Source organism: Rhinolophus sinicus, linkage group LG05 (genome assembly GCF_036562045.2).
Source record: "Rhinolophus sinicus isolate RSC01 linkage group LG05, ASM3656204v1, whole genome shotgun sequence".
Lineage (NCBI taxonomy): Eukaryota > Metazoa > Chordata > Mammalia > Chiroptera > Rhinolophidae > Rhinolophus > Rhinolophus sinicus.
The window spans coordinates 175,056,548-175,084,215 of NC_133755.1; the positions used below are offsets into that span (position 1 = coordinate 175,056,548).

General features: G+C 41.9%; 1 long non-coding RNA gene across 1 annotated transcript in view; it reads left to right on the forward strand.

The window, feature by feature from the left end:
• Positions 1-2,750: 2,750 nt before the first annotated feature.
• Positions 2,751-27,668, forward strand: part of LOC109456798 (uncharacterized) — a 40,130-nt gene continuing 15,212 nt past the window's right edge. Inside the window, exons 1-2 of the long non-coding RNA XR_002138921.2 lie at positions 2,751-3,735; positions 20,963-21,061. This is a non-coding gene — a long non-coding RNA (uncharacterized LOC109456798). The remainder of the gene's footprint in view (positions 3,736-20,962; positions 21,062-27,668) is intronic.

The window sequence follows — 27,668 nt, forward strand, 5'->3', positions numbered from 1 at the left end:
ACCATTCACCTACTTTTACCTATTTGTTCCTTGTTTCTCACTAAGGCAAAGGGTTGGATGCAAAGTGAACTGGTATAAATTTCAAACATGATCGCTTTCTACATTTCCTCTTCCCACAATTTTCCAGATAGTTGGCATCCCTTACCTTGGCTAGAGTCAAGAGAAAGTGGGATAGAATTGTATCTCTTCCAATTTAATTCAAGCTGGCTATGGGGACAGTATCAGTGGAAAATTTTGCTCGTAGTTTTTATTGTTAAGTCAAGGCAGCTAAAAAATAGCCTCTAATCTTTTGTCTCTTCTCAAAGCGATGACAAAAATTTCCACCCAGACACCAAGACCACCAGACATGACATCCTGGGCTAGTCCTGAAGACCCTTCACGGACTCCAGGAGGGTCCCAAGAATTCTTTGAATATTACCAGCTGATATGATCTCTGTCACTCCAGCCAGAAGGTTGATTCTGAAAAGTCATTTCAATTCTTTTTTTTTTGTTAGGTATAATTTACATATTATAAAATGCACATATTTTACATATACAATTCTATTCTTTTTGATGAACCTATACACCGATCCCAATCAAGGTATAGTGTAAAGTCATTTTTAAAGGAAACATCATCTGAACGGACCCAATAGTAATGAAACACAATAGCTTCTTTTTCCATATCTTACATTTGCAATCTTAGAAATAGCATCCAAGACTTGAAGATAATGAGAGACAGTGTAGGAAACTGCACATTTTACCCCAACTATAAGAATAGTTCTATTTTCCATGGTAATTTAAATAAGAAACAGAAAATGCTATAAATCACTGTAAAGTGATTTGTACTTTACAAATCTTAACATTTGTGTGCAGCAAAGTGATTAATCATACTTATTTTCTTCTCCAATTTTCTTATACTGCCACATGAATCAGCCGACACACCTTATCTTCTGTCCTATCTGAAAAATCTGGATTAACAGCCTAGGTGGAATTCCATTTTAGCAACAGGGGTACATGGCTACAAATAGGTCTTTTTAAGGCAAAGGAAAATAACAAATACAGGAACATCTTACTCTGAAGTTCTTCTATTTGGGTTTAAACCTCTCTTAGGCTCTTTTCAAGTCTTTGGAGCATTATTAAATGATCCACTATTGATTTTCTGTGCTTAGTACTGGTGAAAATGGAGTGACTTGAAGCTCTAATGACTGAAGTCCACTCAATGTCTAAAGGACAGGTACAAAGGCAGAAGTACTTGGAGCTCATTCCTATAACCATCCTCCTTAGATTTCAACGCCCAGAAATAGGACAGGTGGGAAATAGGACACGGAATTCAACTCCTCTCTCTCTCACTTAAATATAGCACTGCTGCTATTTCTGTTACATTTCTTGGGAAATTTTATAAGTATTGGTATATTTTGCTATTCAGCATGAAGCTGTATGCTTCATTTCTACCTTTGAATTCCAAATTTCCAAGTAATCACTTTTAGGAAAGCGTTCCTGTATTTTCAGCTTCATTCTCCATGGGCCATTTACTTGCAATGCCGAGCCATTGAGTAACTAGAGGTTGCAGTAAGAATCTGTCATGCCAGCTTCTGTCTTGAAAAGAAAGGCTTTTAAGACAAACAAACCAATTTTTTAAATGGATAAAAGAAATGAACAGACATTTCACTAAAAGGGGGAAAACAAAGAATGGTCTCATAAATTCAACCCCATAAATAATCAGGAAAATGCAAATTAAAAACTGAGGTACCATTTCACATCCCATCAGATTAGCGAAAATTTGTAGTCAATAGCAAATATTGATGAGGACCTAAAACTACAGAAACTCATACAAATTGGTTTTAGGGGGAGGAATCTCAATAGGTAAAAATGATGAAAATTATATGTATTTAGTAAAGTTGGTTTGCATGACATACATCCCAACTGTTCTGTTCCTAAACAATATGTGTGTGTGTATGTGTGTGTGTGTGTCTGTATAGAAGAACACACCTGAAGGTTTAAATTTATATACTAAAAACATTATTTTTATGTTATAAGTAGATTTCTATGGCTAGAGAGATGGGGAATGATATTCCTTTTTTTTTCTCATCTATAATCCGTATTTTCTCATATTTCTACAGTGAAACTGTACAACTGGTGACTCTGGAGAGCAAATAGGCAGCATCCAATAAAGTCACAGATCGTATTAAAATCCTGAAATATTTCCACTACTGGGTGAAGTCTTCACATGTGCACAAGAAAACATACACTAGAAGGTACAGAGCAACATTGTTTACAATAGAGAAAAAGTATCAACAACCTACATCCAACAGAAGGATGGATATCTAGACAGTGGATATCTGGGCAGCAGTTAAAAAGAAGCAGAGGTACTGTAATGCAGGCGGCATATCATAGAATCATCATGTGGAGTGATGTATCTACAAATTACAGAAATGTAGATACAGTATGATACTACTTATATAAAGGTTTAAAACATGCAAACTACCACAATATATTGTTTATGTGTATATACATATGTGGAGGAAATATTTTAACACATGGGAATGATAAACATTAAATGCAGGGTAAATGTTATCTCTGGAATGTGAAAAAAGGAAATGAGATTAGGAAAGGGGACACGTGGGGAGAGGGGCAGCTTTAAATTCACTGGGATGAATAGTACAGATGTTTGATATATAATTCTCTGTAGGTATTTTTGTTTGCATGAAATGTTTCACAATAAAATAGTACACAGATCATGAAATAAAAAATATAAATTAAGTGTATCTCTAAAAATGCAATTAATTGAAGGTGTAATCATGGACTTTTGGACTAACTTTTTTAAATATTTAAAATCATTATCCTTGGCAAAAACAAGATTTCCAAACCAGAATTATTTAATTTCTGCAAAAACAGAAATGATTTTTAGTAAGAATATTTTCTTATCATTACTCAGTTTTGTTTAAAATCCACCCTCTCCACTGGGGAAAATATTAAAACATATGCCCACCTCCGCACACATTAAAATATATATATTTAAAAGAAGGGGATAAAGAAAGGCATTGACTCTGTAAAAAGTGTAGTAGTCATTCTATCGTATTCTCAATTTAGGCGGAAATCTATGGCTCAGAAAACCCCTCGGTGACTAAGCCCTGCTTTCAGGCTTGGCATGGCTGGTCAGTCCCGGCCGACTGTGTCAGAGGCAGAATTACACATTAGCACATGGTTAAACAGTCTCATAACTGAAATAGATTTAAACTAGCTTTAAAAGAAAAGAAAACATTCAGTGCATTCCACATTTTCCCCTAAGTATATTGTACCGTCAAGTCAGGCTGCATTTTGCATTCCTCAGAGCACCAACACACTCTTTAAATTGTGCACATAAATCACTTCATCCCTGGTGAAATATAGCTGTCTCCTGCAGGAGAAATAAGGGCGACCTGTCCCAAGGGGGGACACCCGGGGTGAGGACCCCAGCTGAGCAAGAATCAAAGGCAATTTGCAAGGACCAGCATTCTGTCCTGAAGGCTGGAAAGTTTGGGGAGGTTCTCATCCTTTCAGTTACCCATCCACCAAAATCTTTGGGTTAAAAGCTTTTGTTTTAAAAACTGGTGAATTCTACCACCTGACCACATGATCTCAGCAATTTCAGCGTGTGGGAAAAGTAGGATTCCAAGGGCGGAAAGAATCATCCAAAAGGAGGAGTGAAGACAGAAACTGAGAGCGAAGCTGGAAGAGGTTACTGAACTCAGAAACTAATACAGGTATAAAGGACGGGTGAGTGAGCTCCTATTAAAAAGATTCTCCTTTTACCAGAGAATCCACCGTGAGGCTGCTAAAACTCACAGACGCGACATGATTGACAACAATGCTGTTTACACACCACACACCCCAGGGGAGACGTAGCCGGCGTCCGCGAACCGGGGCCTTGCGTTCTAGACGCTTCCTCTGGAAAGAGGCGGGCCTGCGGGGGGCGGGGCGGGGCGGGGCCACGGGCCTGGGAAGCGGCGGGGCTGGGAGGGGCGGGGCGGGGCACGAGAGGGCGGGGCCGGGTGGGGCCGCTGGCCTGCACCTCAGCCCTCCCCCCACGTGACTGCTCTGCAGGCCGGGGAGGGGCTTGGGAGGAGTGAAACCAGTTCTGTGGGCTTGCGGGAGGATGACTGGCCTGAGCAGGGCCGGGCGATACTCGGGACTGGTCTGTGAAAGCACCCGCATCTCACCGGCACGTGCCAGGCCTCCATACTGTGCACTGACTGTGTGTGCATGGCTAATAAGGACCTCTAAGGAATTAGGCAATTTCCCAGCTCCACCCCTACCCCACCCCCAACACACACACATACACACACACTCTCTCTCTCTCTCTCTCTCTCTCACAGTCACACTCACTATACACTAACTGTGGGGGCAGAGCCCCAGAAAGCAGTTTCCAGGCTCTCAGCCTCACATAGACAGGTGCTGGCTCAGGTAGTAAATGGCCATCAACTGTGATTGCATGGCCATCAGCTGTGGCTAGTTGGCCGTCAGCTGTAACCAGTGAGCCATTGGCCACTAATATAACTGCTGTGGCTGTGCTAGAAAAGAAAGAAGAGGAGAGTGAAAGAGAGTCGTCGGTGGGTTGCAGACAAAAGGGACAGCAGGTCGCACGTCCAGTGAACCCAGCCTCCAGTGAGACCGTAGTGGTATGACTCCCCTACCTATGGCTCCGTGGGTGTTCCTTTTTGGCCTCACCATATCCTGCGTTCTTATGTGGGGAGCGGGAGTAGAGACCTCGCAGGCCTGCCTGCATGACAAATGGCACAGCGAGCAGGGTCTCCCGCATGACACTAACTCACACAAGACACACTCAGACACACACGTTCTAACACACACGCACACATTCTCACACTCAGACACGTGAGGTAGTACGAGTTGCTAATAGTTGCCCCTTCTTCCGAAGGGAAGTGCTGGTCGGCGAATCCAGCCCAGAAGGAATGATGGAAAGGCAGTGCCTGCTCCAGGCCTTCCCTAGGGAGATGAGACAGGTGGACCTCTGCAAAAGCCTGGAAGCTTGGACTTCCCAGGGCGAGGGAGAGATGTCCGCCTCCCTTCTGGCTGGGCCAAAAACTGCTTTTCCCATTTGGGCCTGGCGTTCCAGGTAACTAAAAGGCCTACATCAAACGTGAAATATCGCTAAATCGCTTTCTCTTAAATAACAGTGGGTTCTTAGTTTCAGAATTAAATTTATCATCTTACTATGACAGGGCATCATGCTAGGCACTTCCGCAGAAATGAACTCACTGCGTCCTCACACAGCTGAATGGGTTGCTATTAATATCTGCCTCCTAAGAAAAAGGGCTTAGCAGGCCATGCTGTTTGGATACAGTCATGCAGACTAGCTATTGCCCACCTAGCTACTTAAACACTAAGCTTCAGTAGTATATAAATTAGAAGTGACTTCACCCTTGGCCTAATACAGTCTGCCCTCCAGCCCTCCGTACATCTGAGAGTGCGCACTGGAGGATTCAGCCAACCTCCCATTAAAAACAACTATTTTGTTTTTGCTGCTGTGTAGTTAGGCCTCTGCTGGTTTTGTCTGTACTGAACTTGTGCAGACTTTTTTTTCTTGTCATTATTCCCCAAACAAAACAGCATAACAACTATTTACACAGCATTTACATTGTGTTAGGTATTATTCTAAGTAATCTAGATATGATTTAAAGTTTGTGGAAGATGTGCATAGGTTATATGCAAATACTACACCATCTTATATAAGTGACTTAACGTCCTCAGATTTCTCTATCCACGGAGGCCTGGAACCATCCCCCAAGGATATGGAGAGATACTGTATTTTTCTCTGCAACCATTTCTCACGAGCCATTTTCACTTCCTTCTAGTACTCTCTCCCTCTTTTTTCTACTCCCTTCTCCACAAGGTCACTTTCTTCTAGACTCTGGAAGGCTGGAGAGGAGGCAGGATTAAAGGGCTTGTAAGTAGGGGAAATCCTACCCATCAGAAAAGGAGAGGGCAGGGCCAGGACTTGTGCTCCTCCTGCCAAGTTAACATGGTAGGAGAACCAGCTGGGTCGGGTCTAGACACGCTTTTCTGTTCTGCAGCTCACAGAATTTTTTTTTTGTGTGTGTGTTGCTTTTTTTTTGTGGGTGTCACTTTAACTTCAGTGATCTTTGGTGCCCCTGAAGGCACGTAGCACACCTGAATCATAAAGCTTCAGAAACATTCAGTTCAAAGTTTTATTTTCTACTTTTAAAGCTCCCGATAAATTAGGGCGAAGGTAGTTGGACTCCAGCCTCCCGCCCTGGCGTTCCTCTGGGATTATTAAGGTTGGCTAAGCAATCTGCTCTTGAGAAACCAGGTGTAACGAGACCTGGGTGGAGGGATCCAGGGTTTGTTTGTGGAACTTTCTCCTCTGTGGCATCTGCCAGAGTCTCTGGAGCAATCCTGCAAGCTTGCCACCAGAGCTATGCGGTGGTGACCTGCCTTTGTTGTGCAAGTCTTGATGCACACAGCATCCCAGCCTAGTATTTCTGGCTAGGACATGAAGGAGGAAAGAGGTCAATAGAAATTCTGGGCCGTAGACTTCCCATGCCTCTTCTTCACTCCCCTCATCCCCTTACCGCCACCCCCTCAGCTCCTAGGCAAAGAGAAGTAATGCTTCAGAGCTCTGCCACCAACTTGAATAGTCATTAGGATTAAAGTGATACAATATAGTCAAAATGAACATTCTGCACAAATCTAAGTTGATTCAAAGAAAGCAATTAATTCTTACTGTTCTCTCTTTCCCTTATCTGTATGTGGAATCATTTTGTCCTAGCTCTGTAATGTTTTTACATTTCCGGCAAAATAGTTGTTTCTTTCTAAGATGCCTTTTAAAATTATAGTGTTGGGGATAGTCAGCAATTCCTGTTTGTTCTCTGAGCCTGTCTACCTGCAAATCTCCTGCGGCTATAGCAACTAACGTGCTTTTGAATCCGGCTGCAGAGATGCCATTTGGTGTAATTTTCCAGGTTGTGCTGACTTTCCCTAGGGTCGAGACAGGAAGGGAGCTTAGAGCAACAGAAGGAAGGTAGCTTACAGTGGCTTCGCTTCAAACCCCTGGGATGGCCCCACCATCACACCAAAATCCTGTTCTGTAAGATCTGCCCACTCAAATCAGGTTCCCAAAAACAACAAAAAATGGTGGGAGTGTGTAACCTGTAGAAGGCTCAGCCCGCTCTGGAATGAGCTTGTTGATTTTATTAATGCCTGCCTTTTCATTAGAGTGGAACTTAGAAAAAACAGAGGTTGTCTTGCGGGAAGAAAACAAAAAGAGAAAGTGAACTACTTATCAAAGATAAAGGAAATCTTTCTCACTCTGCTTTGTACGGTGATCTAAACCTACTGGAAGTCAGACCCAAGAGAGCACAGCCCAAATTGATGAGGATATCGTGCTGTCAGCTCCATGGGGTTTGAAAAAAAGCAGAGAAATGACTCCATCCCTCCCACGTGACTCTCCAGGACATCCTCCAGGGATCTTCATGGCGACACCAGCTGCTTTCCCACCTCCTGTTATTTACTAGTGGGTGTCCTGCATAGAGGAAAGGACCCCTTTCTATTTTATTCCAATATAGTGGTCATTTTTATCACACTTTATCTCAGTGGTCCCCGAAGCATTTGACAGAGGAATTTAAATCCATCTATTACTATGGGGGAAAAGACAGACTTTTAAGGTACTGAAATGAGAAAATCCTTTGGCTGAATTAATTTATCCTTTATTTCACCAAGTCTCTCAGTAACATAGACCTATCTGGTGGTAAATAGATTCAAAGTCCTAGGGAAAATGACACAAAGATTATGTTTTGTGTTTACTCTTTTGTTATGTTCTCTGAGTGAATTTAGAAAGTCAATGATATTCAGAGTGGGGTACTCTTAGACTTACACCCTTACAAATCAACATTGACTCAGTCCTTAAAAAAATAAAACTAAAATCCAACTTTTAATTCCTTACATTGTGGTGCAAAAAAGAATTTGTTACAACCAGCAGAGCAAGGGGCCATTCACAGAATAAGAGTTAGAAGAATTTCACGGTAGAGGAAATATAGAGGATTAATCTAAGTTACTGATTGTTCCTTTTCTCAAAATTCTGTCTGGCAAAGAGTAAATTGCACCAAATATCAATCAATTTTATGATGATAAGACTATCAAACTTGTTTCATTAAACACTCTCCCTTCTCTTACCACTGTCCAAACAGGATTTTCCCATTTAGCAACCTATCCATCCAGAGTTCTGATTATGCCGTAACTTGGGAGATTCCCTTGAATCAAATATTAATATTTGTATAGTTATTAAAGTATTTGATGATTTGTACAAGGACTCTAAAATTAAATATAGCACTGTCATTTATAGCCTTAGGGAAGGCTATAAATGGAAAATTATTTTCTAACCTTTGGTTTTTGCTGGAACAACTTGTAAGATGACATATTTGAAGTGGTATGTATAATAACAAAATACTTTTTTAAAGTGCAGTATTTAAGCAAAATCTTTTATATTATACAGTGCCGTGCTTTTCAGACTGCATTTGTCCAAGGACTCTTTTCCAGACAAAATATTAAATAGAAGTCAAATAAATAAAACAGATAAAAACAGAGGTGTTAAGGGGGCAGTGGAAGACCAGATTTTGTTCTTTCAACCCTCGCAAGGGCCACAAAAGCACCTTTGAGAGTTCACTGGGGCTCTAGGAAGTGTGAAAGCCAGTGTAGTAGTGTAAGACTTACTAAAAAGAAAATAAATAATAGGCAGAGTTTGAGAAGACATTCCTTGCAACTGTATGTATATGTGTTTATGTGTGTGTGTGTGAAATATCATTCAGTTAATATCTGGTTCCTTTTTAAAAAATCGTTCTTACTCTCAAGCTGTAACTTTTGTGGCATTTTATGATAGCACAAATGGATTCTGTGTCTGAGTTTCAAATTTTAAGGTTTATTTTTTATTTTTTTATCATAACAGCACAGAAAAAGCCAAAGGGCATGTTAGGCCAAAATACAATATTTAGATACATATTTCTATCCTGTAGAATAACAGTAGCATCTCAAGAAATGATTGTCAAATTATGATTAGGACTTTAGAGATTATTTCATTCAAAAACGCTGATTTTCTTTTTTCTTTTCGGTTGAGAACACTGAGGTCCTGGAAGTTGAGGGACTTCACCAAGATTACAGGGGTGCATTCCAGAACACAGTTCTCTTGCCTGAGTCACATGCTTTTCCCAATATTCTATGTATTGTATTGTATAAATTAATATGAAATTCTTACAAATTGGAAATATCAAAATTAACTGAAATCATTTGAATATTTCTACATTTGTTTATAGTAACCCAGTCTGATTCATATTTCAGTCATAGTTAAGAAGTACGGCTTGTGTTAGATCAGAGATCACAGAAGCATCCTTAAGCAACACCTGTGCCCTGCTAAATGATTTCCGGAGATCATACAGGGAGACAAAGGATACTAAGGTACACAGAGCATTCATGCTTCTTTGGGAAGCATGTCGCATAAGCATATACGGAGACAAATTAGCGACTATAAGGCAGAGACGGGAAAGCTAAAACTTTGCTGTGGAAAAATGACCTTCCACCTCTGAGAGCTCTTTTCATACCTAATGCTGTGAGCAGAAGGTAGGGAAGAGATTATCCCAGAGGCTGACTTTCTCATAGACCCAGGCATTAAATCTCGGGCTGGATGCAAAGGACAGTGAGTTTGGCCTGTCTTGTGTATGTATTATCAAAATAAGGGAGGTTCATGTGATTTTTAACTAGTCTAAGTGTATTTGTGCATATGCCACATACATTTTCAAATTACATAATTGGACACTTTTATAAGTCATATTTCTTTAAACGTCCTTCTTTTCTTCAGGCTAAGTTGGAATTGTCTGTTTAAGTTCCTTTTGAGCTTTCTAGAGAAATACTAGAGAAGGATTTGCTATGCACCAAATTAATACACTAGTTTCCATCTTCAGCTTTTTGGCAGCTTTGTTTCTGCCGGGGAGTATTAGCTCCTATAATGTTAGTTGTTGTGTGCCTCGTTGTCTATACAAGTATTTGCATTTCAGTATTTGTAAACGCATGCATTGCAGTGAGTAACCACGGCAGGCTTCAGTGAGGCAGAGAGACAAAGGGCAGGTCTGTAGGTGAGGTCGCTTAGCTAAGTCTATCAATAGCCACCTGTAATGAGTCTCCAGCTGGGGATTTACCTGTTGTCTGGTAGTTTGGCAACTGGAGGGTACTTGGCTTTGCAAAAGCATTGGGTACTTGGAGCAATGATAATGCTTGTTATCCAGTTTATTCAGATTATATTATCCAAGCTGGATTTTTAAATTATATGACCTATATACAGTATTTAAGGTTTCCTCAGAACAAAGCTAAAAGGAAAAAGAAAAGTGCTTGTTATATATTACACAATACTTGCTCACCCCACTTCACAGGCTTGGTGTGAAGAACAAATAAATTTGAAAATTGGAAGGGACATTACAGACTGTGAAGAATTATTCACATCTGTTGATATAGATATATGTTCGAATTACATGTCAGCATTGAAAAGTTCAGGTGACTACTTTGACCCATTCCTATGAAAATACGTGACACTGTTTTTTTTATTTAACAGCTTTACTGCAGTATACTTTAAATATCGTAAAATCCACTCATTGTCAGTATACATCTTATTGATTTTTAGTAAATGTATACAGTTGTGCAGCCATCAGTAGAGCCAGTTTTAGAGCATTTCCATGATCTCAAAAAGTTCCCTCATGCCCATTTGCAGTTAGTCACTTTTATCTCCAGCCCCAAGAAATCACTGATGTGCTTACTGTCTCTATAAAATTGCCTTTTCTGGACGTTTCATATAAATGGAATCGTGCAAATGTGGTCTCGCATCTGGCTTCTTTCATTTAGTGTATGTTTTTGAGATTCATCCATGTTGTAACACATATCAGCACTTGGTTCCTTTTTATTGCTGACTAGTATTCCATTGTATGAGTGGACCACATTTAGTTTATCCATTTATCAGTTGACAGACATTTGTGTTGTATTGAGTTTGGGGCTATTACGAATAATGCTGCTATGAACATTTACATATATACAAGGATATCTCTGTTTGGACACATGTTTTCATTTCTCTTGAGTAGATTCGTAGGACTGAATTGTTGGGTTTCATGATAAGTTTATGTTTTACTTTTTACAAAAATGTCCATCAGTTATCCGGAGTGGCTATATCATTTTATATTTCCATCAGCAGAAACTGGGGGTTCCAGTTTCTCCACATCCTCGCCACCACTTGATATTGTCCATCTTTTTTATTATAGCCATCCTAGTGGGTGTGTAGTGGTACCTCATTGCTGTTTGATTTGCATTTCCCTAATGACTAATGATGTTGAGCATCTTTTCATGTGCTTATTAGCCTTTAGTATATCTTCTTTGTTGAAATGTCCATTCAAATCTTTTGCCTATTTTTAAAAACTGGGTTGATTGCCTTATTATTGAGTTGGACACCACTTGTTTTTTTACCATTAATTACCACTTTACCTTACACTGACTTGTGGCCTCTTATATTCTGTTGTCTTCCACTGTTTCTAAACTTCTATACTGTTATTTAACTTTTAGTGTGAATACATTTTTTTCTCCAAACTTGATTTAACATTTTTTTATTGAGGTATAATTGACATGTAACATATTAGTTTGCAATGGGCAACATAATGAATTGGTATTTGTATATATTGCAAAATGGTTGCCACAATAAGTCTAGTTAACATCCATCATCATACATAGGTACAAAGTTTTTTGTTTTTCTTACGATGACATCTTTTAAGATCCATTCTCTTAGCAACTTTCCAATATGCAATAAAGTATTATTAACTATAGTCACCACACTGTACATTACAGTCCCATGACTTATTTATTTTATAACTAGAAGTTTGTATTTTTGACCCCCTTCACTCATTTTACCTATCCCACTCCCATCCCCCCACCTCTGTCAACCACCAATCTGATATCTATATCTATGAGCCCCTTTTTTTTTTCCTTTTGAGATTCCACATATAAGTGAGATGGTAAAGTATTTGTGTTTCTCTGTCTGACTCATTTCACTTAGCATAATGCCCTCAATGGCCATCCATGTTGTCACAAATGGCAAGATTTCCTTCTTTTTATGGCTGAATAATACTCCATTGTGTGTGTGTGTGTGTGTGTGTGTGTGTGTGTGTGTGTGTATCACATTTTCTTTATCCATTTATCCATCAGTGGACACTTTCTCCAAACTTGATTTTGAAACTCCCTCAAGAAGATGAGCCCTTTTACCTTATTTATTTTTTTATAAGCCAGGCCTAGCAAAATACTCTGGAAATAATGCATCCTCAATAAATATTTGTTGCATAAATGATAAAAAGCTCATCTTTATGTAAATATTGTCAGCACAATTGACGTCATAAGTTAGTAATTTGCATTGAATTTTGTTTCTTTATTATTTTATACATCAGAGGTTTCAGTTTTAAAACCATTTTTGAAAGGGAGTACTTCAGAATATAAACTTGGACAAACAAATTTAGTTATCAGAGAAAAATTAAAAGGGATTCTGAGGGGAAAATTAATATTTCATTGTAATTAATATGTCTAAATAAAATAAGTTCACATTTTTAGGCATTACTTTTTTTCTGCAAGTGTCCTTGAGTGCCTTAACAAAAATAGCAAAACCATAATTAGTCAAAATGGACCATGATCTCAAGAGTACGCACGAGTAAGTAGAAAGCAAACTAATGCTACCTATCACCAGTACTGATGTAGGATATTTTCTTTGTGAGTGCTGGGATCGTGTCTTGTGAGACCGAAGAATGGAAACACGGACCAAGGAGAGGTGAGGAGTTTTTTTAAAAAAGAGGATAGTTTATTGAAAGCAAAGGGTCATTGCTCCCGAGCGGGAGGGGTCCTGAATGGGAGTACCCTCTGACTGAGGCAAAAATTCTTACTTTCATACCTTCACTTACCTGCTTGGGGAAAGGATCTGGCACCTTCTAATGGAATTCATCTATCAGGTTTGTCCTGTTTGCCCATCCTGAAGGGATTCATGAACCCATTCCTATCTATCAGATCTGCTCCTTTGTCCAGCCAAAAGGGATTTATGAGATAATTTATTAACCTCAAGGTGCATTCTCATATCTTTTTTCTGGAGTGAAGGAGACATTCCAGAACCTGGAGTTTCAGGATATGGTTGTCTTTTGCTTATTTCACCAGGGACCTCTCTGTCTACCTAGCAACATGCTAACTAACCCGTTTCAATCCCCGTTCTGAAGACATAACCCTAACTGCCGTTAGGGACTAGGCACTATGACTACTCTGGCTACTTCAGGCTGAGGAGGGGTGTAGAAAGAGACCAGCAGCTAGGGCTTGTCCAGAGGCCTATCTAAGGGTCCCCGGTCGGTGAACAAGTCCAGATGAGGATGTTGTTGTCTTGTAGGCCGTCACAGCCAACCAGTGGGTAGTCTGTAAGCTGAGATGCATTGTAGGCAACAGCATGAGGTAATACCTATAATAATGGATAAAAGAAAAATGAGAAAAGTTTCCGTAAGTCCCGCTAAACTGGGAAGCCAGGAAGTAAGGAAGGAAAAATCTAGGCTGAAGAATCTTGTTTTTAGTTTAATATTGGAAACTATATTATAAATTTGTTGAAGTTTGTCTTTAATTAACTGTGAATTATCAGAGATTGAAACAGCATAACCCTTTAAACTTTTTACATCCTTTCTTATGTTTGAGAAGTAGATCATCTATGGCAACTCTGTTTTTGAGAACTGCTTCTCTGACCTGTCCTAACTCTTGTCCCATGGCATGGATAGCCTGCGAGGTAGTGTTGAGGGCCTTTGTTATTGAGAAAGCTATTTGACTAATCTTTACTTTTAAAGCAATGGTTATAGCAGGTACTACAAAAAGAGATAAGGGTGCATAAACAGCGGGGCTGAATAAATGTATATCGCTGTTACAGCTGGAGTCCAAAGTAAGTTTATTGTGATGTTTAACCTCATGAGGCTTTTGGGGTAAGAAGACAGTTAATCTCCCGAGAGCAGGGTCCTCCGGGGCTGTAAGCTGGGAGGTTGTCTTCCCACAAATGAGAAACCATCTAGCCGGCAATTTGACATGTGCACTAGGACTCATAGAGGTGGTAGAGCTACAGTTTAAACTGTTACCGCCTGAAAGATTACTGGTTGGAGCAGCTAGTCAAATTAACACATTGATTAGCCGGAGTTATGCCTCTTTTTCCTTGACTAAGCTCTAGTGTTTGGGTGAGAGCTATTAGCTCAGCTAGTTGTGTGCTGGCCCCAGAGGGAAGGCTTGTATTTTCTAAGATATTCTGTAGAGGAACTAGATATCCAGCCTTTCGTGTGCCATTTTCTACAAAAGAGCTCCCATCAGTAAAACGTGATGGATTGTCTAGGGGTGTGTCTTGTGAGTCTGGTCTAGCAGCATAGGTTTGTAGTAAAACTTGCTGGCAGTTATGTATCAGCTCTTCTCCCGCCTCAGGGAGGAATGTGGCTGGATGGAGAGAAGAACAGGTCCGTATTTGAGCCACTAGACCTTGCAGTAAAAGAGCTTGATACAGCAGTAGGTGGCTATCTGTGAGCCAGTGACCATTGTGAGTATTAAAAAGTCCTTGAATGTTATGGGGGGCAAAGATGATTAAGTCCTGTGCCATTGTAAGCTTGGTGGCTTCAGAAACCAGGAGGGCAGCCGCAGCTATGGCCCGGAGGGAAGCTGGCCAGACACGTGCTACAGGTCTAGTTCTTAAATAACCTCTGGTTGCTGTGAGGGTCCTCTGGGTTGCGTTAGGACTCCTAAAGCCATTCCCTTTCTTTCTGTTGTATGTAAATGAAAGGATTTTCCTGTAGGAAGGCTTACGGCTGGGGCACTTAATAGTGCTTGTTTTAAAAGGCTAAAAGCTTGTTCTGCCTCTGAGCTCCAAAGTAGCAGATGAGTATTTGCAGTTTGAGTATCTTTAATTACGTGGTAAAGGGGGCGGGCCATTTCTCCGTATCCTGGGATCCATAGACAGCAGTAGCCCTGATGCCCAGGAAGCCCCCTAATTGTTTCAGGGTCGTAGGTAGGGGATACGTGGAGATGGGACAAATTCTGTCCTCCCCTAGGGCCTTAGTCCCTTCAGAGATAATGCCCAAGGTGTTTGACAGAAGTCTGACACCTTTGGGCCTTGGCTTTGGAAACTTGTAACCCTTAGCGGCTAGAAAATTTAAAAGGGCAATAGTGCCTTGGCTGATGAGGTCTTCAGATGGAGCACACGATAAAAGATCATCAATATATTGTAAAAGAGTACAGCTGTTATAGGAAAACTCTGACAGGCCCTTAGAGAGCGCCTGTCCAAAGAGGTGCGGGCTATCTCTAAACCCCTGAGGGAGGATGGTCCAGGTGAGCTGTGAAATCTGGCTTTCAGGGTCCTCAAAGGCAAAGAGATATTGTGAGTCAGGGTGCACGGGTATAGAGAAAAAGGCATCTTTTAAATCTAACACCGTGAACCATTTGACTATTTCAGATATTTGGGCTAGGAGAGTGTAAGGATTTGGAACCATAGGGTGTAGAGGAATAACTGCCTCGTTGATGGCCCGGAGGTCTTGAACTAATCTCCCTTCTCCATTTGGTTTGGGACCACCTAAGATGGGGGTGTTGCAAGGGCTGTCGCATTCTCTAAGGAGCCCTTGTCATTTGAGACTGTTAATGATACAGATTAGTCCTTTCCGTGCCTCGGGTTTCAGAGGGTATTGTTTCTGGCAAGGAAATAAAGGTGAATGTGGACTGGAGTGGCCATTAAGGCGAAACCAATTGTCCCTTGCCGATGCCTAAACATCAGAGTTGATGTTGGTTTCTACTACTGGGTGGCAGCTAGGAATACTTCCAGGGGCGAGGAGAACAATAGTTCCCATCGCTGTCATAATGTCTCTTCCTAATAGAGGAGTAGGACTTTCTGGCCTGATTAAGAATGAGTGAGAAAACATTAGGTCACCCCATATGCAGCCTAAGGGCTGGGAAAAATATTTAGTAATTGGCTTGCCTGTGACTCTGCAGACTGTAACATGTCGATTGGAGAGCATCCCTTGATTGGAGAGGAGGACAAAGAATGCGGCTCCTGTGTCTAGAAGAAAATCAATAGGCTTTCATTCTACTTCTAGGATTATCCAGGGCTCAGGGGTCCCAATGGTTAGATGGGACAAGGGAGCCACTGGTAGAAGCCCTGGGCCCCATCAGTCATGAGTGGGAATCTGACTGAATGAGACTGGCCTCGGGGGTGGAGGCCTCCAGGGACAGTCTGACTCCCACTGATCCCCTTCAAGATGGGGCAGGGCTGCGGAGGTCTCCAAGTCGGCTCCGGTTGCCCTGGGCATTCCCTTTGCCAGTGACCGGACTGTCCACATTGGTGTCAGTCGGACCTTCCCTTTCCCCGGGTGCCCTGTAAGGCAACCACTAGTATTTCTGTCTTTTTTCTTATTTCCCTCTCCTTGTCCTGGGCTTTCTCTTGGTTCCGATTGTAAAAGACGGTGTTGGCCACCTTGAGTAGTTGGTCCAAGGTGACTTCAGGACCAATAGCCAATTTTTGTAATTTCCTGTGGCTATCTGGGGTAGCCTGAGTTATAAGTTTGCCTTTTAAAAGAATTTCCCCTGCGGGGGTGTCTGGCCCTATCGGAGTATGTTTAATTAAGGCCTCCCTGAGCCTTTCTAAAAAGGCTGAGGGATTTTCTTCCGAATTCCAGCTAACAGTATAGTTTTGAATAATTGATGGGTTTGGCCCTTGTTCTCCTCAGTCCCTCTAAAACTCATGCCAGAAAGTGTCTTCTCTGCCAACGTCCCATGGCTGTATCAGGACCCCGCTGTGGAACATCAGTGGGTACTGCCGGCTTCCCTGTAGGGACGAGTTCCCGAGTGGAATCCCGTCCTGCCTGTTCCTCATGATACGCTAGGAACTGGTCATCTCCAAACTTTTCAGCAGCTTGCAAGGCTGCTTGCCTTTCAGAACTGTGAGAGTCTGATTCGGGATTAACATAACATCTCTCCAAGAGAGCTCAGAGACCTGGGTTAAAGTTTGGAAAGCTTCTATGTATTTGTCAGGGTCATCTGAAAACTTCCCTAGATCTCCCTTTATTTGTCTGAGATCTTGTAAGGAAAAAAGGGACTTGAACCCTGGCAGGCCCAAATTCTCCTCCTGGCATCTCTTGTAAGGGAAGGAGATTTACTCTATACTGGGGGCGCTTCTGTACAGGAGGTCCTGGTATGGTGGACAATTAGAAGGAGCTGGGGCAGGAACTGGCTCCGGAGGAAGAGCAGGATATAAAGTTTTAGGACAATCCCTTGACTGGGTGTTTGTTGAAGGGATCTCCTCAGGAGAGGAGAATCCCGCAGGAGTTTCCTTTGGAGGAGTCCTTTTAGGAGGGGTCTCCTTAGGAGGAGGGAGGCAAGAGATCACAGCCAAAAGAGCCGGGTCAACTCTACATTTCTTACAGAGATCTGGGTTGTCCTTCAGGGCAAAAAAAGCCTGAACATACGGAACTTCTGACCATTTGCCCTCCTGTCTGCAAAACAGGTCTAGCTGTATGATAGTATTGTAATTAATACTTCCTTCAGAAGGCCAAGTCTCCCCATCATCAATGAGTAGTTAGGCCAAACCTCTGAACAAAAGAAAACGAGGCACTGCTTCTTCAAAGTCTGAGGGTCAAATTTGTCCCAATGTTTCAAGATGCAATTCAGGGGGGTGAAGTCACGTGAGGGCTGATCGCCCATCTGAAAGGGAGGAAGAACAGAAAGGCGTACCTTTGCAATTCATCTCCCACAACTTGTTCTAGGGCATCCCTAGAAAACGTGGGCCATGGACACCAAGCGACCAGTTCCAAGGTGGGTGGGGAGACATGGCCCGCCAGGATTATTCGCGTTTATCTGGGTGGCCCAGCCCATGCCTCCAGTGTGCGCCTACCCAAATTCGTGTGTGTGTGTGTGTGTGTGTGTGTGTGTGTGTGTGTCCCCAACTGAATGTTTGGCGCTGGCCCACAGGCCAATAAAGGCTGTGGTCGATCACGAGGTGCTTTAAAGTGGAGGGATGTATGGCTCGACTCTGGGCATCCTGAAAATTGATGGTATGATCCAAATAATGGCGGCCCTCTGAATGAAGGTAGCAAAGGAGGGAGTACATACTTAAAGCTTGTAGGGAAGGCATATGGCCTAGGGAAGAGGGAGTGGAAGGAGGCTCTCAAGCCCAATATGTGAGGAGGGACAAAAAGAGATATCTGAAGCCCCGAAAGACTTCGGACAAGGCTGTTTCCTTAAGGAAAAGTGGGTCCAGAATATATAGGTCCTCCTTAAAAACTTTGCCTGGTGGGGGCTGAGATGGCCTGGCAGTGGCTGCGGTGGCCTGGCCGGGGGCAGTGCTCCGGAGCAGCTGCGCTCTTGCGGCCCCTCGCTCTCCCGGCTGTCGCTGCAGCGGCCAGGAGCTAGGGGCGGAGCCCGGCAGCAGAGAAGCTGCACCTGGTCCCCAGAGGAGTACAGTGAGATTGAGGAAGAACAGAGGGGATGATATGAGACGGAGTGTTAAATGCCAGTAAATCTTATCCTGAGTGACAAGAGATGTCCTATAGAGGCAGTGGTTCATGTTCTTACCTTACGATGTCTTGAGGTCGGCAGGGAGTGTTACAGAGGTCTCGCAGGGAAGAGACCCCAGACCAGTGTCTCAAAAGCTGAGAAGAAACAGTAACGGGATGAAAGACTAGCAGAGACAAAAGAGTCATCCTGCTGGCACCCTTACGGGCAGTCGGGCTGGGGGAAGACCCAGGAAGCCTCTGGGACACACCAAGAGTAGCTATGATCAGAGTCCCGCAACTGCTGCCAAGGGCCATTCACTTCAACTGCGCGCTGTCTTTGGACTTTACTCCACCCGAGAGAGAAAGCAAGAGAAAAGGCAGTTGGACTGTGGCCGACAGTGTTCCTGCTCAGTGCCAGAGGGGATCAACCAGAGCCCTTCTGCAAAGCCTTTACCTCTGTGGCTCAAGGTCGGCGGCCATGCTAGTCGCTTTTAAATGGCTGACGGAGGCCCAGTATTTGTGTGACAGGAGAAAGAGACAAAAACTGATGAAGGCCCATAGGTGGGCAAGTAGAAAGGTACAGATAATATTTACCTCTCCTTCAATCCCGGACGAGCCCCCAAATGATATAGGATATTTTCTTTGTGAGTGCCGGGATTGTGTCTTGTGGGACAGAAGAATGGAAACACGTACCAAGGAGAGGTGTGGAGTGTTTTTTAAAAGAGGATAATTTATTGAAAGTAAAGGGTCAGAGTTTCCGAGCAGGAGGGGCTCCCGAATGGGGGTGCCCAGTGACTGAGGCAAAAGTTCTTTCTTTTACACCTTCCCTTGCCTGCTTGGGGAAAGGGGCTGGCACCTTCCAATGGAATTCATCCATCAGGTTTGTCCTGTTTGCCCACCCTAAAGGGATTCACGAACCCATTCCTATCTATCAGATCTGCTCCTTTGTCCAGCCAAAAGGGATTTATGAGATAATTTATTAACCTCAAGGTGCATTCTCATATCTTTGTCCTGGAGTGAAGGAGACATTCCAGAACCTGGAGTTTCAGGATATGGTTGCCTTTTGCTTATTTCACCAGGGATCTTTCCTGTCTGCCTAACAACTTGTTAATAACTAACCTGTCTCAGTACTCTGGACTCAAAATAAAGGATTTGAAATTATAAATATAAACTTAGGTATAGGCCTGAATGTAAAACAAAAACAACTTCCCCTATAAATAGTAAATAACAGGGGAAAAAAACTTTTGAGCCTTGCCTGGAAGGATGCCAGAGATATACACTTGAGAATATTTTAAGGTAATTAGCATTTTTGTCTCTGTGTCAGTAAAAATAGGCTTTTGCCTGCTACTAATTTTCTTTGGGTTAGTGAGACCATTGTATGAATGAAGGGCTGTTAAAGGCCATTTATATTGTGCAAACAGAGGCACAAATTAGAGAGGGCATGTTAATAAGAAGAAGGGGCTTATGAGTGCTCAATTATGAGCCCAGAACCTGTTTCTATTTTAGGGGGATAGAAAACACATCAATCTGGCTTTTAGAATATTTTCAATTAAAATGAACAGCACATAGCATACTAAGAACCAGCAAAGACTGTGGCCATGTGGATTTTGAATAATTCTTACATACCATCTTAGTATCAACACTGATAGACATATGATGGGCTGAAATATAATTTGAGATCCCAGAAGACCAAGATCCCTGAGCAGCATAAGAAATTCTAAAGGAAAAGAAATATAAAACTGGACCATCTGTTTCACTTTTCAGCATGCAACCTTTAGAGTAGACTATTTGAAGGAGGGTGCTGTTTAAAACCTGAATAGGGATGAAATATAGTACATGTACTCACAACATATCATTAACTTCCTCTCTCTTAAGCATAATCAATAGCGTCTGCAAGCCTAGTTCCGCATGTTAAAAACAAAGCACAACAGTAGCTGCACAGAGCGTTCACTTCTCCCCACACGGAGACAATAGTGAGATGACTCTCCGGCCTCAGGCAGTGCCTCCTACCTAATTAGGGTGAGCAAAGGGAGGCGTCCACTCTGCATGGGCAAGTGTTTTTGGAATCTAATAACAGTTTACATACACAGAAGCCCAGTTTGCCCCTGCTTTAGCCACTACTTCTAATTGCCTAATATCATGTTTTTTATATGAGCTTATGAAAACATTTCAAGATATCATCCCCAAAGTTACCTTTCCCCTATGTAAAAATGCCTATTTAGCATTACAGATAACCAGGTAGCCAGTGTCCACATAATATTCATAGAGTGGAAAAGCACTACATAAAACAGCATAGGGTGGCAGGAATGAATGTGTCTGGTCTCAAAGTAGAAAAACCACTACCCCCAATGCTATTCAATAAGTCCAGTGCTGAACTTCTGGAAAACCATGATTGTATTGGATTTTTGGCCTTTCTTTTTCAGGTGGGGCTAGTCCTCTCTCTTGAAACCTTTGTAACTATTAAGGCTGAAGTGCCATTTGAAGAAAACAGAAGGCAAAGACATGAGCTATAGGGAGCCATGGTGAGTCATTTGTCAATGTATCCTTTCTTGAGCTCCTTGGGGAAGCAGGCTTCAGGGTGACGGGATCATGGGCTTTATTTCAAATTTGTCTGTTATAACCTTAAAGCTTCTTCAAGGGAGATACATAGGGCTCGTGTCTGTACACAATGTCTGTTGCTATGGAAAGGTTTGTACTTAACCATATTACAGTGTTCTGTTAGGAGCAGGGAGACTGGGCTATCACTTTATTTCTTTCTAAAAACCATATGCTTTATGGGATAAAACAAAACAAAAAACACGTATAGCACTGCCATTAGAGGACAGTTTTTAAGGCCCTTTTTACATGGTATGTCTCAAGAGTCTATTCTACATTCTAAGATCCGTAGTAGCCTCTTACTACAGAAGTTAGTAATGATGTAGTAGGTAGTTATTACTCGCAGTATATGAGTACTATGTAAGGTCTTTTGATATTTCCATCTCTAAATTCGTTCCCTTGCCACATTTCTCATTTCCACCCAAAAATCAGCTGTTGGCTCCACAAGAGAGCTTTTAGCATGTTACCTAGTGCTTCATTCTTTTTTTTTTTTTTTTTTTCATTTTTTACTTTTTTTTTTTTATTAGTTTCAGGTGCACAAAGCAACATAATAGTTAGACATTTAAATCCCTCATAAAGTGATAACATACCCCCCCAAGCTACTACCCCTCTGACATCTTATGCAGCTGTTACAATACCATTGACTATCTTCCCTATGTTGTACTCTACATCCCATGACTATAGATACCTATATATTTAGTTATAGTTGACATTCAGTATTATTCTCCTTCAGCTCTTCAGGTGTACAGTGCACTGGTCAGGCATCAACACAGTGTATGACGTGATCCCTCTGCTAAGTCCAGTGTCCATCTGGCATCTTACACGATCTTTACAACACTGTTGATTATATTCCCCACTGTATTAACTATCAATTTGTATTTCTTAATACTGTCACCTTTTTCACCCTGACCCCAACCCCATTCCCATCTCTCACCCTGATAGATCTAGTACCTATCTGGCACCATACCTAGTTATTACAATATTGTTGACTATATTCCTTATGCTATAACCTACATCCCCATGACTACTGTATAACACCCAATTTGTTCTTCTTAATCCCTTTCTTTTTCACCCGTCCTTAACCCCCCTCCCATCTTAAAGAAGTCCCTCTAAGGGTCCTTGTAATACTGGTTTGGTGGTGAACTCCTTCAGCTTTTTCTTGTTTGGGAAGCTGCTTATCTGTCCTTCAATTCCAAATGACAGCCTTGCTGGGTAGAGCAATCTTGGTTGTATGTTGTTGCTTCTCATCACTTGGAATATTTCCTGCCACTCCCTTCTTGCCTGCAAAGTTTCTGTTGAGAAATCATCTGACAGTATTATGGGGGCTCCCTTGTAGGTAACTAACTGCCTTTCTCTTGCTGATTTTAAGATTATCTCTGTATTTAACCTTTGACATTTTAATTATGATGTGTCTTGATGTGGGCTCTTTGGGTTTATCTTATTTGGGACTCTCTATGCCTCCTGGGCTTGTATGTCCATTTCCTTCACCAGGTTAGGGAAGTTTTCTGTCATTATTTCTTCAAATGGATTTTCAATTCCTTGTTCTTTCTCTTCTCCTTCTGGTACCCCTACAATGTGAATGTTGGTATGCTTGGTGTTGTCCCAGAGGCCCCTTAAACTCTTCTCAAATTTTTGGATTCTTTTTTTTTTTTTTTTCTGTTCTGTTTGGGTGTTTTCTGCTACCTTATCTTCTGCATTGCTGGTTGGATCCTCTGCTTCATCTAATCTACTGTTGATTTCCTGTAATATATTCTTTGTTTCCATTATTGTATACTTTATTTCTGACTGTTTCTCTTTCATGGTTTTCATCTCCATTTTTATGACATCATTGAACATTCTGAGAACCAGTGTTTGGAACTCTGCATCTGATAGATTGCTTATCACCATTTGCTTAGTTCTTTTTCTGGAGCTTTGTTCTGTTCTTTTATTTGGGACATGTTTCTTTGTCTCCCCATTTTGGCTGCCTCCCTGTGTTTGTTTCTATGTATTAGGTAGGGCTGCTATGTCTTCCAGTATTAGTAGAGTGGCCTTATGTAGTAGGTGTGCTGTGGGTTTAGTAGCACAGTCTTTCTGGTCACCTGAGCCACATGTTCCAGGTATGTCGCTTGTGTGGGTTGTGTGTGCCCTCCTCTTGTAGTTGAGCCTTGGTTGATAATTTCACATCAACGTGAGGGACTGACCCTTGGGCTCACTGGTTGTAAGGACTGGCCTTAACTACAGTGGAAGGGTTGTTGGGCAGGGGCAGATCCTATGGAGCAGGATCTGCCTCAGCAGGGCTCTGGTGCCTGCCCAATCTGCCTTTTGGGTGTGTCATACTTGGAGACAGCTAGGTGATGCTCTCGCTTGTTTTGAAGCTGGCCGCTGTGGGTGCCAGCCCCAGGACCACCATGGAGGGGTTCTGCTGTACGTCTACTTCAGCCACAGCCTGTGCCCCACCCAGGGTCACCTAGAGGGAGCCAGAAAGAAATTCATAGATGTCTGCCACCTGTGCTGTGCTTGGAAGTGCCTTGAGAGACCAAGCCACGAACCAAGGCCGGCTGTTGCTAGTGCCAGCTTAGGGCTGCTCAGCCAGAGGTACAGGACATGCTCAAGCCAGATACTACTTGTCTGGGTTCTGCGAACCTTTGAGAGACCCTAGGAAAGTGCAGCTTGAGTCAAGGCAAGCGGCCACTGAAAGCAGCCTGGGTGTGCCCCAAAGTTGCGCTGGGCCAGGGTGTGGCGAACAAACAGCAGAGACTCAGAAATGGTGGCCGCCTGCATTCATGCACCGGGAAGGAAACAATGGCCTCCACCACCTCCCCTGTCCAGGAGAAAGCCGCCTCTCCAGCTCCCATCCCAAGCCAGACAACTCAATTCCCCATTTGTCCCTGCTGCCTTTCCAGCTGTTGCCCCAGCACTGGACCTCAGATACAGTGGTTCCATTGGTGGGTAAGTCCACAGTGCAGTCCCTTTCAGAGGAGCCCCTGTGAGTGCCACTGCACTCTGTCTTACTCAGTCACAATCTCCGCTGGTTTCCACAACCAAAAATTATGGGGACTTCTCTCCTCAGCACTGGAACCCTGGGCTGGGGTGGGGCTGAGACCTCTCACTCCTTTAGGGGATGGGGGGACCCCCATGTTCAGAATAGTCCTCCGGATCTTTAATGGTCACACACAGGTGTGGGACCAGCCCGTTCCGCGTCTCTGCCCTTCCTACCAGTCTGGAGATGGCTTTTTCTGCAAGTCCTTAGTTGAAAGGCTTCAGTTCAGCTTGATGTTAGGCGATTGTCAATAATGGTTGTTTTGTAGATTAGTTGTAATTTTGATGCGGTTGTGAGAGAAGGTAAACACAGCGTTTACCTATACTGTGCCATCTTGATTGTCCCTCCCTAATGCTTTGTTCTTGGTGAGCAATTGTAACACAGTAAGATTGTACAATGAATGCTTGCTGTTCACGAGTCCTCTGAAATGGAAAAGTGGAGGCTGCCCTAATATTAAAATCTTTGCATTTCTAGAAAAATACAACAATTGCTCAAACACAATCTAAAAATTTTCAGTTTTCACAGTTTTCGTTGTATCAAAGGTTGCAAAGTACTGTTTGTCTCATTTTTTAACAGTAATATATTATATGGTGCTAAGTTCTACACTTACAGGAAAACATATTGGTTTTGAGTATGGACACTAGAGTCAGACTGTCAGGGTGGGAGTCCAGATAGGCCATTTGTAGCCTGTGTAATCTTGGCTACATTCTATGCCCTTTTCCACATCTGTAACATTGGGATAATAATAGTACCTATTTCATAGGGTTAAACTGGGAATTAAATGAGATAGTTCTGGTAAAGCACTTAGAAGTGTGCCTGGCACATAGTAGGTATGCAGTAAGTGTTGGTTTATTACATTGTTGAATGTCTTCATCATCCTACAATTTTTAATCTTGCCTTTTCCAAGAATATGCAGCCACTTCCCTTAACTCAGAAGATTTTTAAACGGTAGACTCTGGGGCAATGTGCCTGGATATTGAAAAATATATGGGATTGGGTGACTTTCCTGTGTCCCACAAATAATCCCATTTAAAAAATATGCTGGTTTCCCCACACCTGTGAGGACAACTTTGCCTTTTGATATGTAATAACAAGGATTCCCTCTTTGTCCATTGTCCTGCTAAAAGCTCCTTTTTGGTTCTGGATAATATAAATGTAAAAAGAATTTGTGTGGAGGTGTATGTGTTACCTATGGAAAAAATTCTGTTTACTTTATTAACAAACCTGTATGTTACTAAATGTAGAAAAAGGTTTAAAATAATTTTGATAATTTACTCCAGCCTATGCAAAGCTTCATCAGTATTCAAAGTATAATAAATGTAGACATGTAGAAAAAGACAAAGCGTTCACTTTGCACATATCCAAACTGATGCCCGAGGTTTTAGCCCAGACCTGGAATTAATTGTCAGTATTTGGCATTTATCCATGGGCTGCAGACTCACTATTATTAGTAGGCCTGTTTTCTTTACTCAGAACATAATTTGGTGCTGTCAAGTCAATCTGGCTACAATTGAATGAAATTTTTTGTTCTTTAAATTTTTTTTTTTTTTACATTTCATTTATATACTATCTCTAGTGAGGTCAAATTCCCCTGTAAATATTATCTAATTTATTCTCATAACATCTCTAAAAGATAGGGTGCATTTGTCTTTATTATTAGCATCTGGTGTTAGGAGATTCACATTTACTTTGTTGGGAATCACCAGGAATAAATCTCATGTAGACACTAATGGAAAATATAATAGGAGATAAATATAGGTATGTCTGTAAATGAAGATATTTTCCCACCTTTGAAATCTGTTGACTAAAAAGATAAAAAGTGGAACAACTTATGATGATTGAATAGTAATAAAAAGCAGCATTTAATCTAAATCTCTCCTTCCCATGATTACAGCATGCTAAATATTACTCAATACTAGAGAGTCTGCTGATGAGCTATGTAAATGTTTTCCAATAAAATTAAATAGATTAGAATTGGAAAGAGAATGTTAATGTTTCTAACGCTTTTAAAGAGTCTTCTCTAAAAACTTTTCTGAAAAATCCAGTGTAGGACTGTGTCACAGTGTCATCAGTGAACTGCTATTTCCATGGGGATGGAAGAGACTGAGGCAACCATCATGTTCAAGGAGTTCGTGTCACCTGTGATCCTTTATTGTTAATTCTTGTCATGAATTTTGCCTGCTGCTTTGCTTTGGTTGTCAAGGTTTGTTACTGAGACAAGACTAAGATCCCCCTACTCTGACAGTCGCAGATTGAGTCGGCATGACGCACCGTGAGGTGAGTCTAATTGCTGTTAAAATTGGAAGGATGAATAATCCTATTAAAAAGAAGAACAGTTATGAAAAAAAATAAATAAGTGGAGGCAAGTCTAGATTACATGAAAGAAGGACAGCTTGATGAGGGGAAACCCATTAACCTGAAAGGAAACAGTTCTTTGCTTTCAATTTAGGAGTTGTGAGCAAGATTGCATTCATACTAAATCAAAATGGAAACAATTTCTCTGATTCATTTATAGACTTAAATATTAGGTTTTCTTATATGTGGAAAAAGAGACTCTACTATGATTCCTAATTGTTCATAGACTATCAAAATGCCACGTTAGGTAGGTTTATGAGAAAACCTTTATCTTGTTCTTGAGGTCTAACTCTCTATCAGGCGGAGAGCACAATACTCTAAACAAGTGCCTCTCAAACTCGAACGTGCATATGTGTCCCCAGGGGGTCTCGATAAACTGCAGATTCTGATTTGGTCACTTTGGGGTGGGGCCCAACATGCTGCAGTGGAGAAGCCCCCAAGAGATGCCCAGGCTAGTGATTCAGGACCACCCTGGAGAAAGCCCCATAAAAAGAAATTTGCACAAATACAGTATGCCTTGCTTCGTCATAATTTCAGGAAATTAAATGGCATTGGGATAACAATACCCAAACCACTTGCTTTGCCAATGGGAATGAAGGGAATGAGCCAATTTAAAGTTTCAAGGACTCTTTTAAAGACAACTGGAATTATGGGTAAGGCTGAAGCTGTAATGGAACAGGCTGCAAAGGCAGAAAGCTTCCTGGTTCCTACTGGAGCTTCGTTCATAGCCTCCTTCAATTGCTCCCTTCCTTGTGGTCATAGTTATTAGAAGGCTATGAGAAAATGTGGAAATATTCTTCCAATGCAGTAGACTTCATTACTTGAATTCACGGTGCCTTAGTAAGAGAGAGCATTATGCTTCTCCTCCTGCATCCTCCTACAAACCAAGTTGTTAAGGGAGCGCAGAACACTGCGGGGTCTCCCAGCAAGCACACGTTACCCATTCAGTGCCCAGGAAATGCTGCCGATTGGAGGTTCCATACTGGTAAGATCATCTGACACTCCCCAGCCTGAAGTCTGGTCTTGTGGGCTCCTGAATGCGTTCATCTTAATCAAACCTCAGATAGCTGAATGAGAGGGAGAACATTTGAGTCAGGAGAGCTTTAAATAGGGAAAATGAATTTCAAAAACTTGACTGCATGTTAAATATTCTAAATTTG